Source organism: Saccostrea cucullata, unplaced genomic scaffold (assembly GCF_032062105.1).
Source record: "Saccostrea cucullata isolate Sc308-1 unplaced genomic scaffold, CSIRO_AGI_Scuc_v1 ctg11632, whole genome shotgun sequence".
NCBI classification, from domain to species: Eukaryota; Metazoa; Mollusca; class Bivalvia; order Ostreida; family Ostreidae; genus Saccostrea; species Saccostrea cuccullata.
In genome coordinates this window covers 1-9258 of record NW_026923017.1, presented here as the reverse complement: position 1 = coordinate 9258, position 9258 = coordinate 1, and the positions used below count along the sequence as shown (strand labels likewise).

Sequence of the window (9258 nt, the reverse complement as noted above, 5' to 3'; positions counted from 1 at the left end):
TGTATTTACCTCATTTGCCTATTCTATTTTTTACATCTATGACTCACTAAGCCACTGACAGAGAAGCCTCACTCGCCCACAAGCAAGAGCAAAAGGATCGGTCAGAGACGCCACCTTTCTCTTACTTGGGTATCAAGATCTGCAACTTACTGCCAGCAAAACTTTTTCAGACTACCCTTGATTGTCTTATTTTTTCCACAATAATGCCCATGCACTTATATTTAAGTCAGACTTGTACATATATGTAATATATAAATCAAGATTAAAGTGCATGATTGCATACAGTACTACACAGTAAACCAATAAATGTTTAAACAATAAAAAAAAACATATCAGTTTTAATCTGTAATCAAGCATCAGAAAAACTTTCACTGTCAAAAATACAACACTAGGTATATTTTTCTTATCTAACATTGAATGTGTCAATTAAAAATAAGTAAAAAGAGCATTACATTTGTGCAAAACAAAGCAACTCAGATATTTCATCTCTAATAGCCCATCTCTGTTTAAATTACTACATCCATAGGTTTGACTCTTTTAGATTCTTTACTTGTCCTAGTTCTTCTTATGCTCTGTCTTTTAGAAAGCTTTGATTTGAGAGTGGCACTTTTGATGTCCTGTTCTTTGAAGACTTTCTCACAATCATCAAAACGACACTTCGGTTTTCTAATTTCATAGATAGTATCATCTTTAAAATCATTTTCTGTACTATGAAGACGCAATTAATATTTAAATCTGCTTCTTCCTGCTTTTTCTCCTCTTCTTGCCAAGAAGTTTTCAGCTCTGGAGAAGCACATCTAGCTCCTAATTTCTACAACAAACATAAAAATGAATACCCATTTGCCTATATATATTTATACATATTATATGTGTGCTTCCGGATTTATGCAATTGCATATATTAACTAGTACACAAAATCTGAGTTGATTGTAAAATTATCAATTAATCTAGAGGAAACACAGCTCAATTTTGATTAATCAAAAAATTTATAGAAGACCACAAAAGACTTTGCCATTTTTTCAAGTCTGGGTAATAAAGACAGATACTTATCTATAATTTCAGGCCAGCGAGCTACAGATTTTGAAGGTTGTGTTGATATACATGTAAATTGGGGACTAATGATTTTTTTTGCCATTTTTTTTTTTTTTTAGCATTTTACCACTATGTTTACCTGCTTGACATTGAGCATGTTGAGGTGCCCTTTTCTCTGTTCCTCCATCCTAATTCTTTCATTTAGCAGCAAGATACTATGGATAAGGTAAAAAGCTGTAACAAACAAAATATGAAAAATTAATAACAGGTATGGCTCTCCGTAGAAAGAATATACAAAAAGGAGAAAAAATATACAAACAGGGTGTACTGAAGACTAACATGACTAAAGCAAGAAAATAACATTTTTCACAATGAAAAGATTCTGTGTCATCTAGTTAAGTGAATTACATAAAAAACATTTATTATATGTATATATCAAATTTATAGATGACCAAATATGACCTGAAACATACATAATGGTACCGTAGTCTGAGCACATTGAATTTGAAGATTTACAAAGTTTACGAAAATGCAAAGAATAGCATTTACAGCATTTAACATATTAAGACATACATATCTATAGTTTCACACCAGCTAGCTACAGATTTTGTGGAAGTACATGTAAATTGGGGACTGGTGACTTTTTGTCATCTTTTTTTTTTGGAGCAATTTACGATTGTATTCACCTGCTTGACCTTGAATATGTTGAGATGCGCAGCCCTTTTCTTCGTGTTCCTCCACGACATTTTATTCAATTTAGCAGAAAGATACTTTGGATAAAAAAAATATAAAAAATTAAAAGCAGGTATGGCATCACGTAGAAAAAATATACAAACAAATGTATTTATAATTAGAGCAAGTAGATAACATTCATACAATAATAAAATCCTTAAACTTTGTGATCTAGTTCAGCGAATTATTTCAAAAACATATTATATGATATGTATTAGATCAAATTTAGAGACGACAAAACATGATATACATGTAAAAATGGATGTACATACTCGGAACACATGGAATTTAAGAGTATACAAAAATGCAAAGGTTAGCATCTACAGCATTTAACATGCAAGTTATTGGGGTGATGAGCAAGTGAATTAACATGAAAAAAAACATATTAACAACTTACACTGTAGATAGCAGGGTTTTTTTTAAGTGGACAGCAAATGCAAAGTACCAGTAAATGGTGGCAATCCCATACACAAAGTCGTACCACAAATGATTAGTTCGTACCTCATACTGGGTAGCCAAATATCTGGTCAAGTCACTTTCAGAAGGATGGCTCTGCAAGTTCAATGTTGATCATTCCCATAGCACTTCAATATTTTCTGGCACAATTTCTGAAGGAAAAGATGTATCTTGCAGGGTTACTTGTTCAAACTAGGATTAATTCTGATGAATGTAATAAAAAATTGAAAAGTTTATAGATGACAGACGAATACCAGACACAGATCAGAAAACTTGCTCTCGTCTTAAAATGACTCAGGTGAGCTGAACAAATTAATTCATGTGATTTTATTGATCTTATCAGAAAATTTAAGACATCTTACCTTCGTTTCAATCTTTATACTGCTTTTGTCATTTTTTATGATCATTTGGATTCCTGTAAATAATGCATGCATAATTGTGCATCATAGAATATATGATAGCTATTTTTAATAATCATGCTTAAGTATTTAACGTAAGAAAAATTATGCATAGCTCAGAATCCATTGCTATTGTATTTTTAGGATAAGGAATTAAGAATATAACCCTCGTCTTGGTTACTTGGTATATAGCATTTCAAGTTGTTGCAATATTTTTTATAGTCTTATGCTAAAAGATACAAGTTAATAAAAACATTGTTAGGCAATTGTGTTAATTGAAAATTTGAGCTGCATGGTTCTCACCATTTTCACAAGCTGTCTATAGCCGGCGCTGTGGGGAATCATCTCAGGCACAGTCCACTGCAGCTATTAACATGATTAAATAATCAAAATAAGTACTGAATATGATTTTGAGTATGCATTAAGAAATAAATATATATTTTATTACATTGTACAACATACTCTGTAAATGCTGAACAGAGGAACACTAAAATTCTAGTACCAATCCCAAACGAGAAAATTCTGGTTAAAATCCATCTTTATGAGATGTTTAAAAGTGTTTAAATAATTATTACAAATTTTAAATAGCGCTTGCCCAAAAGTTTTTACTGCCAGGCATTTTATGTGTAGTGTCCAGAACAGTAACATTATCAGTAGCAGAGGCAATTATCCATTCAAGGACAACATGATAAAATTTTGTACATTGTAACTTGTTCCTACCGCTATACAGTGTCGTAAATGTCTTTATCTTCTGTTAAAACAGAAATTCCACCCAAAGTTAATCATGCTTCTCCTTTTCGCGTAACTCTCTTTCGCCCCTTCCACATATACAACATCATGATCAAGTTCAACATGGCTGCGTGGAACCCTCCAAAAATTGAATTTCGGCGCGGTGTGTTGTTTATAAATTAATTGCTATTCGAGCACGACTTCGATCCCGATGTAATTGTACTACAGTAGTAGTCGATAGAGAGAAAAACTAAGTTATATTCCACAGTTTTGAAAAATCTACATAAGGGTTAAATAATTCAAAATGAGAAATGAATAAATTAAAATAGATAGGGGGCCTAAATATTTTTTTTTTTCAAAAATGTTTCAACATAAGTTTACATTAGGTATAAAGAATTATTTATGACATATTCAAAATACCGAAAATATACTTAAACTTTAAGTATAAGCAAATTTACTTTTGCATGTCGATATTCTTAAACGAAACGTATAATCTTCTTAATTAAACTATATTATTCTCGACGTATTTTGCATTAAATATGATTATACTTATTTGAAAACTGTAGTTAATTATATGGCAATATATCTCATGTAAAATCTACCGTTATAAATAAATTAAATTCAATACAAGTAATTTACTGGAGTAAACGAATTTATTAAATTATATTAAACGCGAGTTTTTATGCAGTGTAAGATTTCTTTATTATTTGCAAAAAAATGAAATACTTATTAGAATTTTAGTACATATTTAACCTATTAAAACCTAAAAAAAAAAGCAAATCATAATGCTCGGGGTCATCAGAATGATGCAATATTGAACACGTCCAGCACAGGCGTTAATTTGAATACTGATACTTAAAAATATGAGGAAATATTTTAGATATATAATAAAGGAGTTATTGAACTTAGATTGGTGAATATTGGCAGAAAATGGCTGTTAAAATGCACGAGCTTGAATACACATAAGGTATGTATTGCTGAATACATATATTGTATGTATTGCTGAATACATATATGGTATGTATTGCTGAATACATATATGGTATGTATTGCTGAATACATATATGGTATGTATTGCTGGGGTTTTATACTTTGATTTTTATAGGACCAGTTGTAAAGATAAAGATGTTTATTTATTTATCGAATTATAGAACCCGCTGAACCTTTATCCCTGTGTTGTCTTGTGTTTAAATAGTTTAGTTTAATTATCTTTTATAAAGTGAACCCTTGTTTTCACCAACATAAATAAGTTCACAAACATTAGACGACATTCAGTAGACAGCGTCATAGTAATTTAGTTGATGCAAAATTAAAAATTTGAACCAAATTAAATGTAGAGTTATCTCTCTTGTCTTAGAGAGGTAGAGCCTGAATACATACATGTATATGGTATGTATGGCTGGGCAGAGCTTGAATACATATATGGTATGTATTACTGAATGCATATATGGTATGTATTGATGAGGTTTTTTACTTTGATTTTTGTAGGACCTGTTGTAAAGATAAAGATGTTTACTTATTTATTGGATTATATAACCCGCTGAACCTTTATCACTGTGTTGTCTTGTGTTTAAATAGTTTTTTTTGTGAAGTGAACCCTTGTTTTCACCAACATAAATAAATTCACAAAAATTAGACTACATTCAGTAGACAGCGTCATAGTAATTAAGTTGATGCAAAATTTAAAATTTGAACCAAATTAAATGTAGAGTTATCTCTCTTGTCTTAGAGAAGCAGTTTGTGACACATGGAAAACCGCATTAATTAACCTAAATTAACCTAATGTAAAAGGCTGGAGGTAATCTTTTTTAACAAACTGAATCGATACAGCTAACGTAATGAGTTGAATGAAATTTCACAACGTAATTTTTTTTAATTATAGCGTAAATCATTAGAAAAATTAGTAATACAAACATATACAAACTGATTTTCCCTCTGAATACATATTGATGAAGGAGGCTAGTCTGATGCCTGTACATATAAGAATACTAGTATCTTATTAATGACATTGTATAAGTTTTTATAATGAAACTGATTTAAACGAATTTTATAAGACAAACCATGTTTAATTCGCAAAATGAGAGAGAGAGAAAAGTAAGATATGGAAATAACGAATAGTATTCAATATCAAAGTCAATAAAATAATACAGAATAGGAGCAGAGTAAACACGGACCTCCGAAACATCAGAGGTGTGATCAAGTGCCATGGAGGAGTGAACAAATCCTGCTGACCGGCCACACCCGTTGTGTGCTCCTTGTCGTGAAATAAAGGAAAAATCCGTCGTCAAGTCAGTGTTGAAATAATGGACTAACAATTAGTATGAAAACGTCAGTCAGCAATGTCTCAATGATAATTGTATTTGCTGACAATATCATTGTATCGACCATAGAATTTTTACGTAGAGCATGCTCTTGCGTATCGATTTAATTGAGATATTTATATATACACAGCGTATGCAGATGATGAAGGTCTGCTTCATACGAATATAAGAATTTTCGTTTAGCAGGTTTATTATCTAATGAAGAAAAATGGGGGACTTTGCACATATTCTGCTTCATATGAATATAAGAACTTTCATTTAGCAGGTTTATTATCTAAGTGAAGAAAAATGGGTGTCTCATTTGTTTAATACACTGGTGACAGGTATAATAAATGCTTACAGCGACGATATTTACCGATTTCTATAAATATTTTTAGTAGTACACGTGCAGCTTTGTTTAATGAATTAAGGAAAACAGACTTAAACAAAACTCGAAAAAATTCCCTTCGCTAAAATTAAATAAAAACATTGACACGTACACTTTCAAATCTGTTTGAGAATGACTTATTTTTCAATGAAATACAGGGATTGACATTAATTTAAAGTTATCGAGTATTCAGAACGGTGCTATTGATTATCTTTTCATCTATTCAGTTACATGAACTATTGAGAAAAATAAATTTACATTGATTACGACGGTATATATTGAATGAATCTATGCATTATATTTTTTACGGTGTGACGCTTTTGGCGAGCGCAGCTTTGTAATTTAACAATTTATAAAAACCTTTAAACAGGTGGCACTTAATTTTGCCTCTTCGAATTATAATCAAAGACCAAAAAATCTAATGCGGATATAATGGAGACTTAAATGTAATTAATAAAGATTCAACTACAAAGATATATCCTGTTAATATTTTTTTTTGTAAATGCTTAATAAACCTCAAGGGTATAGAAACAAGAAGAAATTCTTTTGAAAAAAAGAAGAAGTAGAAGCTCATTAAATTTTATTTACTCTAACAAAATACAATGTAAATATTTAATACTTTATTTCTGAGATCTGACAGCATATCACGATGTTAAAATGTTGAAACTTGTAGCTCTAATACTTTACTTTGCACAATGAAAAAGCATATGTCCTGAACTCGCCGAACTTCAAAGAAATAATGGGATTTTTTTTTTTATTTTAAACCAATGCCCTGGTAAGTGAAGGATACCCTGGTCCTGTTATTATACTAGCCAAATTTTAGATAAACATACTTTTTTTACATACTTTTATTTTTGCGATTGGATATGATAAATAAATGAATTGTATAAAGATAACGAACAATATTCAAGCTCAAAATTCCATTAAACAAACATAGCATCAAAAACACGGACCTCTGAAAATTCATAGATCGGGAGCCATTTGGGAATGATCATCTTCTGCCGACCGTACAAACCGATCCTTTCCTCTTTATGATGATCTGGAAATTATGGGATAATCCGTCATCAATTAGTGTGTAAATAATGGACTAATACGAATTGGGATGCTCACTCCTCCATGGCACTTGATCCCACCTCTGAAGTTTGGAGGTCCTTGTTTGCTCTGCTCTTATTTTATATATTGTTTAATGAACTTTGACATTAAATGCTGTTCGTTATCTCTATATCCTTCTTTTAACAAGGGATGTTCGCTCGTCATGGACATCTGGGTACAACTATAATGTTTTAGATATCAACATATGTTCTGCTCCTGATGGTAGAATTTAAATTCATTTGGTGCTTGAGTTAGAAAATTTCACATATCATTCCCTACTTAGAATTAAAAAAAAGATAAATATTTAGTTCAAAAAAAAAATTAATCGTGGAAAATGTTAAAATACTTAATTAGAAGTAAGGTCGAATGTCAGTGATTCTCAAAGGATAGGAATATCGACGAGCTTCGAAAATTTGAGAAATAATAAAACAAAGGAGTAAACTTAAAAAGTGACACAAGAACCTGGGTTAAAGCTTTCTGACATGGAAGAGTATGCTTACATAGCTTCTTATTTACATAATTATATTTTAATGAAAGATGAACACGTTATTTGTCCATTCCTTTTACCGATTTCACTGAAATGGTTTGCATGTATCTTCATATTATTCTTTGTTGTGTTTATTTGATGTAAATATTTAAAGATGATGAAGCAAGATGATTGTATTTTGTGTTCTGTCGCATAAGAAAAAAATATCCCGTTTGGGGAAAAAGTCACCATGCTAAATAAAAAGCAAAATAGATTACTCATAGAATATTTGTAGATATAAAGAAAATAATGTCTTCAAACAATTGATTGTACAAAGGAAGTTATAGATACAGAAAACAGACAATGACAAACCTCAATGTCTATGTACAAACTGACCTATAAAAGTCCACCAATCATACATTTATTTTGATGATGATACAAGAAAACATTGGTCACGTGATTATTGGCTTAAGGGTGATTTTTTCAGCATTTTACGTCGTTAATGGGTCTATTACAAGTCAACTGCAAATCCAGTATTTAATTACACTGAAGGAAAACTATTGTTTACTTTATCAATTTGAGTATTGGACCTTAATCTATTTAAATAAATACATTTTCGTTGAATTTTCTTTGATTTGCGCCAATCGCCAAAAAGTCAGTGGTTCGTTACGAATGTCAAGGTGTCCTGATCATTTTCATAGAAAACCCCGACTGAGTGGTTTTGTAAAATTTACAAATTGTGAACATCATCTAAGAATTTCAGAAGCCCAGGGAATATATTGGATAATTTGAATAATATGTATTTATGTCCAGGCCACCCTAATCAGCCAAAGGAAACTTGAAGGTCACAAACACCTCATCAGCCGTGAAACTACATACCCACGTCAGATGTCATGTCATGTGATACACACGTTACTTATATACGTTTGAAGATTTTTACAAGTTTGAACTTAAATTAAATGCCATGCAGGTATGTTAAGGAAACATATAAGTAATTTCTCGGGAAATTTAGACTTTTCGAAGAAAATTGATTGTAATAAATTACCAAAACCACTGTTTAACGTAAACTGTTATTTACTATTGCATACAGATAAAAGCGTGTCTAACGCAAAGACGTGCATCACCGCCTCGGCATCACGTGACTTCTATTAATAGCAAAATTTTCCTTAATAAAAAGGCTTACAGAACAACAGTACCCCGGAGATTGATAATTTCTTTGAGTATGTAATATAGTTGAAAAACATCTATTTTGTCTAAAAAGTGCTGCTAGAATCCAACTGTCTTATCCGTAAATTATTTATTCCACACATTCGCACGAAACAGTACCCTTTGTTTTGAATTTTATACATATAAATCGAGTTATTTCGTACAACCACGCTTGACTCGGGATTCTAGCAACACTTTCTAAGTTTGTTTAAATGCAAACTTTCAATCTGTACAAATCGTATGTTTTGAAATATCCAGCTTATTGTTGTTCTGTTGCAATTTTTGGTCAAGAATGACTGACAATAGGCCGACGGGGATACGTTATATAGCTGACTGTCTTCGAAAGAGAATATAATCGATGAAAATAAATTAGCATACCAGTTTAATTAATTAAACTCCATATGAATTTAACACAATATTTCCCAAATTTCTTTTTAAACTCCATTTTACGTATCTTTC

General features: G+C 31.1%; 1 long non-coding RNA gene across 1 annotated transcript; it reads right to left on the bottom strand.

Moving 5' to 3' along the window:
• Window positions 1-728: 728 nt before the first annotated feature.
• LOC134262957 (uncharacterized) lies at window positions 729-2411 on the bottom strand. The gene is made up of 4 exons (XR_009991140.1): window positions 2266-2411; window positions 1719-1802; window positions 1172-1266; window positions 729-811 (listed from the first exon to the last, which is right to left on the bottom strand). It is a non-coding gene; the product is annotated as an uncharacterized LOC134262957 (long non-coding RNA).
• Window positions 2412-9258: the final 6847 nt, after the last annotated feature.